The following is a 14,540-nucleotide window of genomic DNA, read 5'->3' as shown; positions in this document are numbered from 1 at the left end:
CTTTACCCACATTCCAGGAACTTGAACATGAGATCCCAGTGGAACTGATGGCATCCCGAGCAGTTGGAGGAGCTGCCTTTTGCATGAGAAGTTAAACCCACAAACCACACACCAGACAGACAGAAAGTGGGTGGCGGTGAAGACAATGGTTACCCCGCCACCCCTCTCCCCCCCCCCCCCCCACTACATCCTGGCCAACCAGCATCACCAGAGCACAAGACTACAGGAATAGCCCACTCACCCATTCAAGCACATGCCATCATGTCTGATCTGCCCCAGGCACCAGCTCCCTGAATTTTCACATATTAATCTTCTTTAAATACTCATCATTATCTGGATTCCATAACCCTCTGGAATAAGAATTCCAGAGATTCCCCACCCCATGCAAGAAGAAATTCCACCACACCTCAGTTTTTAATGACCATTCCTGATCTTGCAACTTTGTACATGACTTTCCCTACCAGTAGACACATCTCTACATCTTCCCTGACATGTTCTCCTCAGGTTATGCATGTTCCTACAAGATTACTGTGTATAATCCTGGTCACATGGTTTCAGGACGGGTGAGAGGTTTTTGGCAAGGGTACAGTGAGATTTACTCGGATTGTGCCTGGATTAGAGGATAGGAGCTGTGGGAAGAGTTTGGAGAAATTTGAGGCATTTTTTTTTTAATGCATATCCTCCAAGATGTGGCATTTCTATCCTGAGGACTAGATCCTGATTGACTGCCTCAGTGGTTTTCAACCATTTTCTTTCCACTCACGTACCACTTTAAGTAATTCTTATGCCATCAGTGTTCTGTGATTAGTAAGGGATTGCTTAAGGTGGGATGTAGGTGGAAAGAAAAAAGTTTGAAAACCACTGTTTTAATCGTCCCTCAATGACTCGTCATGTGCACGGTTTCAGAACTCCAAAGGAAATGGGCCAATGACAATTTTTCTCAAGCAAAATATTTCAATAACAATTGGGTCTAGAGCAGTGGTTCACAACCATTCCACCCCCCCCCCCCCCACCTCACACACACAGACCACCTTAAAGCAATCCCTTACTAATCACAGAGCACCAATGGCATAGGGATTACTTAAAGTGGGATGTGAGTGGAAGGAAAAAGGTTCCGAACCTCTGAGGTAGACAGTCAGGATCTATTCCGCCGGATAGAAATGTCACATCCTGGAGGATATGCATTTTTTTTAAATTTAAATTTAGACATACAGCTCTATAACAGGCATTTTGCCTCACGAAATGCCCAATTTTCTCCCCATTAACCTACACCCCCGATACGTTTTGAACAGTGGGAGGATACCAGAGCCCCCAGGGAAAACCCATATAGGGAGGACATACAAACTCCTTATAGACAGTGCAGGATTCCAAACCCAGTCCCAATCGCTGGAACTGTAAAGGGGAGGGGGTGGGGGAGGTTGAAAGGTGATGTGCAGGATGTTTGTTTTGACATCAGAAAGTCTGGTGGCTACTTGGAATATACTGCTGGAGTTATGGTGTAAGCAGATGCAATAGTGTTCAAGAGGCTTCAAGAGAGAATGCAAGGAATAGAGGGATAGTTTCAGTGCAGGGAGCAGAATTTTCATTTAATTTGGCATTATGTTTGGCACAGACAAGTGGGCCAAAAGCCCTGTTTCTGTGCTATACTGTCCTGTGTCCTACGCACTTCAAGTTCTTCTAAACACTATCAGAAAATAAAAAGGGAAGCTCAAGCAGAGCAGCCCAGCGTGGGAGCGGCCCAACGTGGAAAGCAGAGGCTGAGGACATGCTACAGATACAGGCAAGATCTTTTCACAGTAACCCAGAGAAGGTGTGGAGATGGCAGCTGGGGCAGTGGTATGCTCCAACTGCAGGATGTGGGAAATCGGGTACAGCAGAAATCTGGGTTAAGCGGCCCTGATGACTTCATGTGCAATACATGCTTGCATGTCCTTACAGATGGTGTTAGAGATATGGAGCTAGGGCTGGATGAACACCGGATCATTTGGGAGGGTGATAGAAGCTACAAGGAGACAGTCACACCTAAGAGGCAAGTAGCTGGGTGGCTGTTAGGAGAGGGAAGGGGAATAGGCAGTCAGAGCAGAACAGTTAGGAGGCTCTGTGAACGAGATAAAGACTCCTGGGTGGTATGTTGTCTCCCAGATACCAGAGGTTGATGAAATTATGTAGTGAGTTTGTGAGGAAGGACAGACAGTGGAGGGAGCTTAAATGCAGTCAGTTGGAGGGTTTGAAATGTGTTTATTTCAATACAAAACATAAGGAATAAAGGAGATGAATTTAGAACATGGATCAAAACGTGGAACTGCAATGTTGTGGGCATTACAGAGACTTGGCTGATGCAAGGGCAGGTTTGGCTGATGCAGATTCTAGGGTTTAGATGTTTTAAAAGGGAAAGGTTGGGAGATAAGAGTGAGGGGGAGCAGCATTACTGGTCGTGGCTGCAGAAAAGGGGGATATTGTGGAGGGATTTTCTACTGAGTCAGGAAGTCAGAAATAGGGAGGGAGCTTTCACTGTATTGGGAGTGGTCTATAATCCCCCAAAATAGTCCTCAGGAGTCTGAGGAGCAGATAAGGTGGTACAGGAAATTATGGGATATTGACTGTCACCTCCTGACTGCAAGAGGGATAGATGGGGCAGAATTTTGTCAGTTGTGTCCTAGAATGATTCCCGACACAGTGCATGGACCAGCTGACGAGAGGAGAGGCCACACTGGTTCTTCTTCTTCTTTGGCTTGGCTTCGCGGACGAAGATTTATGGAGGGGGTAAAAGTCCACGTCAGCTGCAGGCTCGATTGTGGCTGACAAGTCCGATGCGGGACAGGCAGACACGGTTGCAGCGGTTGCAGGGGAAAATTGGTTGGTTGGGGTTGGGTGTTGGGTTTTTCCTCCTTTGCCTTTTGTCAGTGAGGTGGGCTCTGCGGTCTTCTTCAAAGGAGGTTGCTGCCCGCCAAACTGTGAGGTGCCAAGATGCACGGTTTGAGGCGATATCAGCCCACTGGCAGTGGTCAATGTGGCAGGCACCAAGAGATTTCTTTAGGCAGTCCTTGTACCTCTTCTTTGGTGCACCTCTGTCACGGTGGGCAGTGGAGAGCTCGCCATATAACACGATCTTGGAAAGGCGATGGTCCTCCATTCTGGAGACGTGACCCACCCAGCGCAGCTGGATCTTCAGCAGCGTGGACTCGATGCTGTCGGCCTCTGCCATCTCGAGTACTTCGATGTTAGGGATGAAGTCGCTCCAATGAATTTTGAGGATGGAGCGGAGACAACGCTGGTGGAAGCGTTCTAGGAGCCGTAGGTGATGCCGGTAGAGGACCCATGATTCGGAGCCGAACACACTGGTTCTAGTACCAGGTAATCAGCCTAGTCAGGGGCGCAGACCTCTTGGAAGGGGGGGGGGAGCATTTCAGGGAAAATGGCCACAACTCCAAGCTATGGACAAGAGCAGACAAAATGGTACAGTGTTTAATTGGGGAAGGCCTAATAACGATGGGATGAGACAGGAACTAGGGAGAGTAAACTGGGAACAGACGTTCTCAGGGAAAAGCACAGGAGAAATGCAAAGGATGTTTAGGGATGACTTGGGCAGAGTTCGGGACAGGTTTGTCCCACTGAGACAGGGTAAAGATGGTAGGAAAAGGGAACAGGGTTGACAAAACAAGTGAGGTAGCTGGTTAAGAGGAAAAAGGAAGACTTAGGAAGCAAAAGACAAGAAGGTCTCATGAGAATAATACGGTCACCAGAAATGAATTTAAGGACTTAAAAGAGCTACAAGGGTACATAAGAAGTCTTTGGCAAGTAGGATTAAGTAAACTATAAGATGAGAGTGATGGTAAGGAAGGCAACATGTTCCTGGAGGCAGAGGAGGTAGGGAAGATACAAAATGAAAACTTTGTTTCAGTGTTCACCAGAGAGGGACATTGGTCAATAGTCAGTATAGAACAAGTTTATGTGTGGAGCGTGTTGAGGTTAAGAAAAAGGAAGTATTGATTCTTCTTAAAAACATTAGGATTAATAAATCACTGGGACTGGACAAGATGTACCCCAGGTTGCCATGGGAAAGGAGGGAAGAGATTACCAGGGCATTGGAAATAGTTAATGCATCCGCCCTGGCCACAGGGGAGGTGCCAGATGATTGGAGAATGGCAAATATGATCCCCTTGTTTATAAAAAGAAATAGGGAGAATGTTGGGAAATATAGACTAGAAAGTCTTACATCAATGGTGGGCAAACTATTGGAGAGGATTCTTAAGGACATGTTTAGAGCTGTACACTCGAATAATGGGATTAAAATTATAAATAGTTTCTTTGAATCCTCCAAACCGGTGAAGTTTTCCTGAAAATGAGTAAGGGCTTTATTACAAAAATGTTTTCTTCGAGATCCTTCGAAGCAACCGAATCAATATATCGCTATGTTATCATGTATTTTAGATTTAGGTTTTAGTTTAGCAGGGGTCTGGGCATGGGGGAGGGATTATTTGGGGATTTTGTAAACTCTAATATTGTGGTTTATGATTTGTTATAAATGTCATATGTGTTGATTTTAAATAAAATATTCAAAAATAAAAAGGACAGGGTTTATGAGGAGTTTGAGAAGCACAGTCTTCTCAGGGATGGATTTGCGAGGGGTATGTGTTGTGCCTCACAATTGAGCTTTTTCAGGAGGTAACAAAACTAAATGCTGAAGACAGGGCAGTGGATGTGGTGGAAATAGATTTTAGTTAGGCATTTGACAAGGGCCCGCATGGAAGACTCATTTATAAAGTGATGAAGCATCGTCCATTGGCTGTGCAGACTCGGCATTGGCTTGCCTGTAGAATGCAGAAGGTAGCAGTGGATGGAACACATTCTGCCTGGAGGTCAGTGATGAGTAGAGGCGATGGATCGGTAAGTTTGTGGATGATATGAAGTTTGGAGGTGCTGTGGATAATGTCGAAGGTTGTCGCAGATTACGGCATGGACTAGTAGGGCCGAACTGGCCTGTTCTCTGTTGTAAGTGGTTATATGGTTATATAACAGGATATAGACAGGATGCAGTGTCGGCAGAAAAGTGGCAGATGGAGTTCAATCCAAATAAGGGAAGCATTTTGTGAAGGGATGCATTTTGGAAGGTCAAATGTGAAGGCAGCATGCAGGGTCGCAACAGGATTCTTAACAGTGTGGAAGAAGAGGGATCTTGAGATCAAATTCCATAGCTCTCTCAAGGATATGGCACAGGTTGATAGGGTAATTAATAAAGCTTATAGTATGCTGGCATTCATTTGTCAAGAGAGGATACAAATAACCTCCCAAGGATGTTGGGAAACATAGAGACTAATGCAAGGGAGGAACTGAAAGAAATCAGTATTTCTAAGGACATGGTCTTGGGGAAATTGATGGGATTGAAGGCCGATAAATCCCAAGGGCATGATAATCTACATCCTAGGGTACTTAAGGAAGTGGCCATTCAGATAGCAAATGCTTTAAGAATTATTTTCCAGAACTCGATAGACTCAGGATCAGTACCCATGGATTGGAGGGTAGCTAATGTTACCCCACTATTTAAAAAGGGGGGTAGAGAAAAAGCGGGGAATTATAGGCCGGTGAGCCTTACATCAGTAGTGGGCAAAATGATGGAATCCATTATTAAGGATGTAATAGCAGAGCATATGACTAGCAGAGAAGGGATCGGACAGAGTCAACGTGGATTTATAAAAGGTAAATCATGCTTGACAAATCTATTGGAATTCTTTGAGATGGTGACAGGTAAAATAGATGGGGGAGAGCCACTGGATGTGGTGTACCTGGACTTCCAAAAGGCCTTCGATAAGGTCCCGCATAAACGACTGGCTTACAAAATCAAGGCTCATGGGATTGGGGGCAAAGTATTGATGTGGATTGAGAACTGCCTGGCAGGTAGAAGACAGAGAGTTGGGATAAATGGCTCGTTTTCTGAGTGGCAGGCGGTGACCAGTGGGGTGCCACAGGGATCTGTACTGGGACCCCAGCTGTTCACAATTTACATTAATGATCTGGATGAGGGGATTGGATGTAATATCTCCAAATTTGCAGATGACACTAAGCTAGGAGGGGTAGTGTGCACGGAAGAGGGGGTCAGGAAGCTCCAGTGTGATTTGGATAAATTGAGGGACTGGGCAGATACATGGCAAATGCACTACAATGTGGATAAATGTGAGGTTATCCACTTTGGTAATACAAACCGGAGGGCAGATTACTATTTGAATGGCAATAGATTGGGAGATGGGGAAGTGCAGAGAGACCTAGGGGTACTTGTACACCAGTCTCTGAAGGCGAGCATGCAGGTACAGCAGCTGGTTAAAAAGGCAAATGGTATGTTGGCCTTCATATCAAGAGGGTTTGAGTATAGGAACAAGGATACCTTACTGCAGCTGTACAGGGCCTTGGTGAGACCCCACCTGGAGTATTGTGTGCAGTTTTGGTCACCTTATCTAAGAAAGGATGTTCTTGCAATGGAGGGATGCAGAGGCGATTCACCAGGCTGATACCTGGAGTGGCAGGAATGACTTATGAGGAAAGATTGCGCAAATTGGGATTGTACTCGCTGGAGTTTAGAAGATTGAGAGGGGATCTCATAGAGACCTATAAAATTCTGGCAGGACTGGACAGAATGGATGCAGATGGGATATTTCCAATGATGGAAAAATCCAGAACCCGGGGCCATGGTTTGAGGATAATAGGCAAACCATTTAGGACCGAGATGAGGAGGAATTTCTTAACCCAGAGGGTGGTGAATCTGTGGAATTCATTGCCACAGAGGGCAGTAGAGGCAGGTTCATTAAATATATTTAAGAGGGAATTCGATATTATTCTTCAGTATAAGGGTATTAAAGGTTACGGAGAGAAGGCGGGGACAGGGTACTGAACTTTAAGATCAGCCATGATCTCGTTGAATGGCGGAGCAGGCTCGAAGGGTCGAATGACCTACTCCTGCTCCTATCTTCTATGTTTCTATGATTGAGTTCATGAGTCAAGAGGTGTTGCCGTTACAAAAAACTCTGGTTAGACCACACTTGGAATATTGTGTTCTGGTTGCCACATGGTTGCCATATTACAGGAAGGATGTGTAAGCTATGGAGATTTACCAGGATGTTGCCTGGATTAGAAAACATATCTTACAAAACAAGATTAGCTAAAGTAGGGCAGAGTTGGAGTGGACAGCCAGCAACATTTTCCCACAGTGAGAGTAGCAAACACCAGAAAGTACAAAGGTACAAAGTAAAGGGAGGAAAGTATGGAGTAAAAAAAAATTTCTTTATACACAAACCAATAATGGGTGCCTAAAATGCATTACCAGGGGTGGTGGTGGAGGCTGGTAAAATAGGGACTTTTTAAAAAAACTCAGACAGACACAAGAACAATAAAGGATTACAAGGTAGGGAAGGTTTCGGTTTTTTTTACAATGGAGATTTATAGAGGTCAGCACAACATTGTGGGCTGAAGGGCCTATGCTCTGCTGTAAAGTTCTTTGTTCTAACCAATACAGGAGCAACACCTTTTGCAACCCCCTGCTCATGATTGTGTAACAACAATGTGCGAGTCAACGATAACAACGCCTCCCCTTCTGGGCAGACTGAACATCTTCCATGCACAACTCGACAAGAAGAATAGGCTGATGCTGTCGAAAGCTCCGTCGCCTCCTGAAGAAAAGACCCCCTTGCAGAGCTGTGACTGAGGTAAGAAGAACCCTATCGAAGGTGAACCCCGACAAGGCAGTGGGACCAGACAACATAGCTGGTCGGGTATTAGAGGACTATGCAGACCAACTGATGGAGGTCCTTACAGATTTCTTCAACGCCTGACTTCAGCAGTCCAATATTTCCCATAGTGTTCAAGAAAGTAGAGTATCCAAGAGGGCAACTATCAAAATGACTACTGCCTGTGACGCTGGCCTCCACTCTTATGAAATGTTTTAAGCGTCTGGTGATGGAACACATCAAAGCACATCTCCCAGAGACACTGGACCCATTTCAATTTGCCTACAGCTGGAACCATTCCTCTGATGCTGTAGCCTTCACCCTCCACTCCATTCTGACCCACCTGGAGAACAATCCCTCATATGCCAGAATGCTCCATAGAATTCAGCTCAGCATTTGATATGATCATTTCCCAGGTGCTGGTGGAGAAGTTGTCCTCGCTGGGACTCAAAACCTGCTCTGTAACTGGATCCTGGACTTCTTCACTGAAAGACCAGAGTCCATCCAGGGCAGCAGCATAACATTAAGCATTGTTATGCTGAGTACTGGCTCACCTCCGGGCTGTGTGTTCAGCCCATTCCTATTCACACTACTGACCCATGACTACATCGCCAGATCCAGCATAAACAGTGTCATCCAGATGACACAACAGTCGCCGGCCTCATCAGCAAGAACGATGAGTCGGACTGCAGAGAAGAGGTGGAAAATCTCCCGATATGGTGGGAGAGGAACAACCTGAGACTCAACGTGGACAAGACTTAAGGAGATGATTGTGGACTTCAGAAGGACCAGAAATGGCCACCCTCCACTACACATTAATAGCTCAGTAGTGGAGAGAGCGGAGAGCATCAAGTTCCTCAAAGTCCACTTAAAAAGTGACATATCCTGGACACATAACATTTCTTCACTTGAAGGCGAAACAGTAACTGATCTTCTTGAAAATTCTAAAGCGGGGAAGGTGAGCAGCCACCAGTAACTTTCTACAGGTGCTCTATCGAGAGCATCCTGGCCGGCTGCATCAGTGTGGTACGGTTGCTGTGGAGCAGTAGTTTTCAAACTGCTCCCTCCTACCCCCCACTTACATCCCACTTTAAGTATTCCCTGTGCCATCAGTGCTCTGTGATTAGTCAGGGATTGCTTAAGGTGGGATGTGGGTAGAAAGAAAAAGTTTGAAAAAAACCACTGTTTTAATCATCCTTCATTGACTCGTTATGTGCACGGCCTCAGAACTCCAAAGGAAGTGGCCCAATGACAATTTTTCTCAAGCAAAATATTTCAGTCACAATTGGGTCTAGAGGTTCTCAACCTTCCCTTCCCACTCACATCCCACCTTAAGCAATCCCTCACTAATCACAGAGCACCGATGGCCTAGGGATCACTTAAGATGGGAAGGGAGTTTGGGAGCAGTTTATAAACCACTGGAGTAGAGCATCTGATCGGTGGTTAATCCACTGGACCATAAAAGCAGCAGAGAGGATCACTGGGGTCTTGCTTAAAAACGGCTCGCAAACTTACACACAGCAACTTCCAGCTATTCCAGTTGAGAAAGAGAATTTCAGAATTTATTGTCATGAACAAGAAATGATATTCGATGTTTTGCGGCAACATCACAGGGCAAACATTCATATTATAACCATCTTACGACATTTCTATATAAAAAATATCACAATAATAGGGCACAAAAAGTAAGGCAGGGTCTGCGGTTCATAGATCATTCAGGAATCTGATGGCAGTAGGGAAAAAGCGATCATTGAGCTTAGGCTCCTGTACCTCCTTCCCGATGAAAGCAGAGGGCATGGACTGGGTGATGGGGGTCTTTGAGGATAGACACCGCTTCATGTAGATGTCCTTGATGGAGTGAATTCTGATGCCTGTGATGTCGCAGGCCGAGTTCACAACCCTCTGGAGTTTATTCTTGTCCTGAGAGTTGGCGCCTCCATACCAGAGATACGGAAGTACTCGCGCCAGATCCACCAGGTTTTTCTAACTGGCAATAAGACTACTGAATGCTAAAAATAGCTCTCCCAGACTCCATTATTTATTAACAATATTAAATATTTTTATACGTTTATTGCATATCTGTCTGCCAGTTTGTACTGTGGAGCTAAGAATGCTGTTTGTTCGGGCTCTATACTGGCACAAACGGATGATAAAACACCCTTCCATACACCCACCCACCTCCTCCCCAGGTAGGAGCGGACATCATTTTCCTCCCATTGTGGGATCTTGTCGTGTATAAATTATTATATCCGTGACAATGCCTGGGGGGTGTGGGGTGGGGTGGGGGTGCGACAGGCGTCATGCAAACGTAACTTCTTTGTATTAAAAAAAGTCTTGGTCCATCAACCACACTGTGTACACGGAGGGAGGGAGGGAACCAGTTTACTTATATATATCCAGCTGAGATACAAAGATAGGCAATTCCAGATTGAAAAATAAAATGTACAGGCATGCGTTTAGAAGGACCATGTACACGATGCTTTTATTTACTTCACTCTGCAGGACACAAAAGTATTGGATAAATTCAGCAGTTGGCCTGCAGAGTTTCTCCAGCACTTTGGCGGGGGAACTGCCCTCCACCCCAGTGGCTGCAGTCCCTCTAGTTTAATTTTTTTTTGTGGGGGGTACTGCCCTCCAGCCCAGTGGCTGCAGTCCCTCTAGTTTAACTTTTTTTGGGGAAGATACTCCCCTCCACCCCAGTGACTGTACTCTCTAGTTTAACTGTTTTGGGGGGTGGGGGTACTCCCCTCCACCACAGTGTCTGCAGTCTCTCTAGATTAACTGTTTTGGGGGTGGGGGTACTCTCCACCACAGTGTCTGCAGATTCTCTAGTTTAACTGTTTTGGGGGTGGGGTACTCCCCTCCACTGCAGTGTCTGCAGACTCTGTAGTTTAACTGTTTTGGGGGGTGGGGGTACTCCCCTCCACCGCAGTGTCTGCGGACTCTCTAGTTCAACTGTTTTGGGGGGTGGGGGTACTCCCCTCCACTGCAGTGTCTGCGGACTCTCTAGTTCAACTGTTTTGGGGGGTGGGGGTACTCCCCTCCACCCCAGTGTCTGCGGACTCTCTAGTTCAACTGTTTTGGGGGGTGGGGGTACTCCCCTCCACCCCAGTGTCTGCGGACTCTCTAGTTTAACTGTTTTGGGGGGTGGGGGTACTCCCCTCCACCGCAGTGTCTGCGGACTCTCTAGTTTAACTGTTTTGGGAGGTGGGGGTACTCCCCTCCACCGCAGTGTCTGCGGACTCTCTAGTTTAACTGTTTTGAGGGGTGGGGGTACTCCCCTCCACTGCAGTGTCTGCAGACTCTCTAGTTCAACTGTTTTGGGGGGTGGGGGTACTCCCCTCCACCCCAGTGTCTGCAGACTCTTTAGTTTAACTGTTTTGGGGGGTGGGGTACTCCCCTCCACTGCAGTGTCTGCAGACTCTCTAGTTCAACTGTTTTGGGGGGTGGGGGTACTCCCCTCCACCCCAGTGTCTGCAGACTCTCTTGTTTAACTGTTTTGGGGGGTCGGGTACTCCCCTCCACCCCAGTGTCTGCAGACTCTCTTGTTTAACTGTTTTGGGGGGTGGGGGTACTCCTCTCCACCCCAGTGTCTGCAGTCTCTCTAGTTTAACTGTTTTGGGGGGTGGGGGTACTCCCCTCCACCCCAGTGTCTGCAGACTCTCTAGTTTAACTGTTTTGGGGGGTGGGGGTACTCCCCTCCACTGCAGTGTCTGCAGACTCTCTAGTTCAACTGTTTTGGGGGGTGGGGGTACTCCCCTCCACCCCAGTGTCTGCAGACTCTCTTGTTTAACTGTTTTGGGGGGTGGGGTACTCCCCTCCACCCCAGTGTCTGCAGACTCTCTAGTTTAACTGTTTTGGGGGGTGGGGGTACTCCCCTCCACCCCAGTGTCTGCAGACTCTGTAGTTTAACTGTTTTGGGGGGTGGGGGTACTCCCCTCCACCCCAGTGTCTGCAGTCTCTCTAGTTTAACTGTTTTGGGGGGTGGGGGTACTCCCCTCCACCCCAGTGTCTGCAGACTCTTTAGTTTAACTGTTTTGGGGGGTGGGGGTACTCCCCTCCACCGCAGTGTCTGCAGACTCTCTTGTTTAACTGTTTTGGGGGGTGGGGGTACTCCCCTCCACCCCAGTGTCTGCAGACTCTCTTGTTTAACTGTTTTGGGGGGTGGGGGTACTCCCCTCCACCCCAGTGTCTGCAGACTCTCTAGTTCAACTGTTTTGGGGGGTGGGGGTACTCCCCTCCACCCCAGTGTCTGCAGACTCTCTAGTTCAACTGTTTTGGGGGGTGGGGGTACTCCCCTCCACCCCAGTGTCTGCAGACTCTCTTGTTTAACTGTTTTGGGGGGTGGGGGTACTCCCCTCCACCCCAGTGTTAGCAGACTCTGTAGTTTAACTGTTTTGGGGGGTGGGGGTACTCCCCTCCACCCCAGTGTCTGCAGACTCTCTTGTTTAACTGTTTTGGGGGGTGGTGGTACTCCCCTCCACCCCAGTGTCTGCAGACTCTGTAGTTTAACTGTTTTGGGGGGTGGGGGTACTCCCCTCCACCCCAGTGTCTGCAGACTCTCTAGTTTAACTGTTTTGGGGGGTGGGGGTACTCCCCTCCACCCCAGTGTCTGCAGACTCTGTAGTTTAACTGTTTTGGGGGGTGGTGGTACTCCCCTCCACCCCAGTGTCTGCAGACTCTCTAGTTTAACTGTTTTGGGGGGTGGGGGTACTCCCCTCCACTGCAGTGTCTGCAGACTCTCTTGTTTAACTGTTTTGGGGGGTGGGGTACTCCCCTCCACCCCAGTGTCTGCAGACTCTCTAGTTTAACTGTTTTGGGGGGTGGGGGTACTCCCCTCCACCCCAGTGTCTGCAGACTCTGTAGTTTAACTGTTTTGGGGGGTGGGGGTACTCCCCTCCACCCCAGTGTCTGCAGTCTCTCTAGTTTAACTGTTTTGGGGGGTGGGGGTACTCCCCTCCACCCCAGTGTCTGCAGACTCTCTAGTTTAACTGTTTTGGGGGGTGGGGGTACTCCCCTCCACCGCAGTGTCTGCAGACTCTCTTGTTTAACTGTTTTGGGGGGTGGGGGTACTCCCCTCCACCCCAGTGTCTGCAGACTCTCTTGTTTAACTGTTTTGGGGGGTGGGGGTACTCCCCTCCACCCCAGTGTCTGCAGACTCTCTAGTTCAACTGTTTTGGGGGGTGGGGGTACTCCCCTCCACCCCAGTGTCTGCAGACTCTCTAGTTCAACTGTTTTGGGGGGTGGGGGTACTCCCCTCCACCCCAGTGTCTGCAGACTCTCTAGTTTAACTGTTTTGGGGGGTGGGGGTACTCCCCTCCACCCCAGTGTCTGCGGACTCACGAGTTTAACTGTTTTTTGTTGCATTCAGCAATTGATTCTTCGACTCCCAACTTTAATCCCGGCCGCTGTCTCACAAGGACGGGCAGCAAAGCCCGAGATTCACTTGCGCACCCCTCGGGAATTTTCCCATTTCTGCCCCCCACCCTCCCATTTCGTCAAACCATGCATGGCAAAACCCGCAGGCGAGGTCCAGCCCCAGCACAAGCAACCCCTTCATCCCTGATCGAGTGCCCCCCGACCAGTTTCGGGGGAGTTGGACCTTTCCCCCGCGAAAGCGGCTCTCCACAACCCCGTAGAGAAGCAGTCTGCCTCGGACCCGCCGAGTGGGGTCTTCCTCGGACCACCTCACCTGCCGAGTGGAACCTTCCACGGCAAAATCATGTTCATTTTGTGTGTGTCTGTTTCCCACTCAATTCCTCAACGAGCGGCAGCCTAATTAGAGCAGTGAACAACAGATACGAAAGGACCCCCCCTCCTCCCCTCTCTCCCCCCCGCCCCCCCACCTTAGCGCACTCCAAAGGAGCCCGAACAGCCCCTTTCGCCCGCACCTTCTGTCTGCAAGGCTCGCTGGCTTCCCACCTTCATCGGAAGGTCAATCTGCGCTCAAACCGCCCCCAGCAAGATCACCAAGTCAAAACCAAGCGCTAAGGTTCACTTAACTGTAAAGAGAGACCCATCAATGCCTCCGAACACGGTCGTTCATGCAGGAAGGGAATGAATGTGTCGGTCGGGAGCAAAGGGATTCAACCTGTCTTTAATTCGAGAGCCTCGCCTGGCGAGCGTCAAACCCCCCCTCCCTCGTCTGGTGGTTGGACACGGTTCAAAGCGACGAATCCTGAGACTTTGGTCAAAGGCAGAGCATTTAAGAGATTAGAACACACACAAGGAGAGAGGAGGGTGTGCCTCAGGGAGGGGATGGCCCACAATCTCTGCCCCATGACTGGCGAACTTTGAAATCACCTGCCCTCGCTGGATATTAGCGAGTGGGTAAGTGTGTGACACTGGGGAGAGAAACGGCTGCGTTCATTAAAACCCATGGAGGAGCCGCCGCGACTGGAGGGCTGCGGATTCTGCACCCGACCGATCACCGGCTTTTCATTCTGGGTCAGTTCTGGCTCCGATGAAGTGACGCGAGAAACATCAACAGTAGCAGCCCGGGACCCCACACCGACCCTTCCTCTGGTCACTCTGGCCATCTCCTCACACTGACCCTTCTTCTGGTCACTCCAGCCACCTCCCCACACTGTCCCTTCCTCTGGTCTGGCCATCTCCTCACACTGACCCTTCCTCTGGTCACTCTGGCCATCTCCCCACACTGATCCTTCTTCTGGTCACTCCAGCCACCTCCCCACACTGTCCCTTCCTCTGGTCTGGCCATCTCCTCACACTGACCCTTCCTCTGGTCACTCTGGCCATCTCCCCACACTGACCCTTCTTCTGGTCACTCCAGCCACCTCCCCACACTGTCCCTTCCTCTGGTCT

The 14,540-nt window shown here is 48.7% G+C and overlaps 1 protein-coding gene across 1 annotated transcript in view; it reads right to left on the bottom strand.

The window, feature by feature from the left end:
• Nucleotides 1-13,824, bottom strand: part of sema3b (sema domain, immunoglobulin domain (Ig), short basic domain, secreted, (semaphorin) 3B) — a 297,012-nt gene extending 283,188 nt beyond the window's left edge. The window contains exon 1 of the mRNA XM_069936649.1: nt 13,719-13,824. The gene's annotated coding sequence lies outside the window, so the exon portion shown is untranslated. The remainder of the gene's footprint in view (nt 1-13,718) is intronic.
• Between the last annotated feature and the right edge of the window lie 716 nt (nt 13,825-14,540).

Source organism: Narcine bancroftii, chromosome 5 (genome assembly GCF_036971445.1).
Source record: "Narcine bancroftii isolate sNarBan1 chromosome 5, sNarBan1.hap1, whole genome shotgun sequence".
Lineage (NCBI taxonomy): Eukaryota > Metazoa > Chordata > Chondrichthyes > Torpediniformes > Narcinidae > Narcine > Narcine bancroftii.
This window is presented reverse-complemented; position numbering and strand designations above follow the sequence as displayed.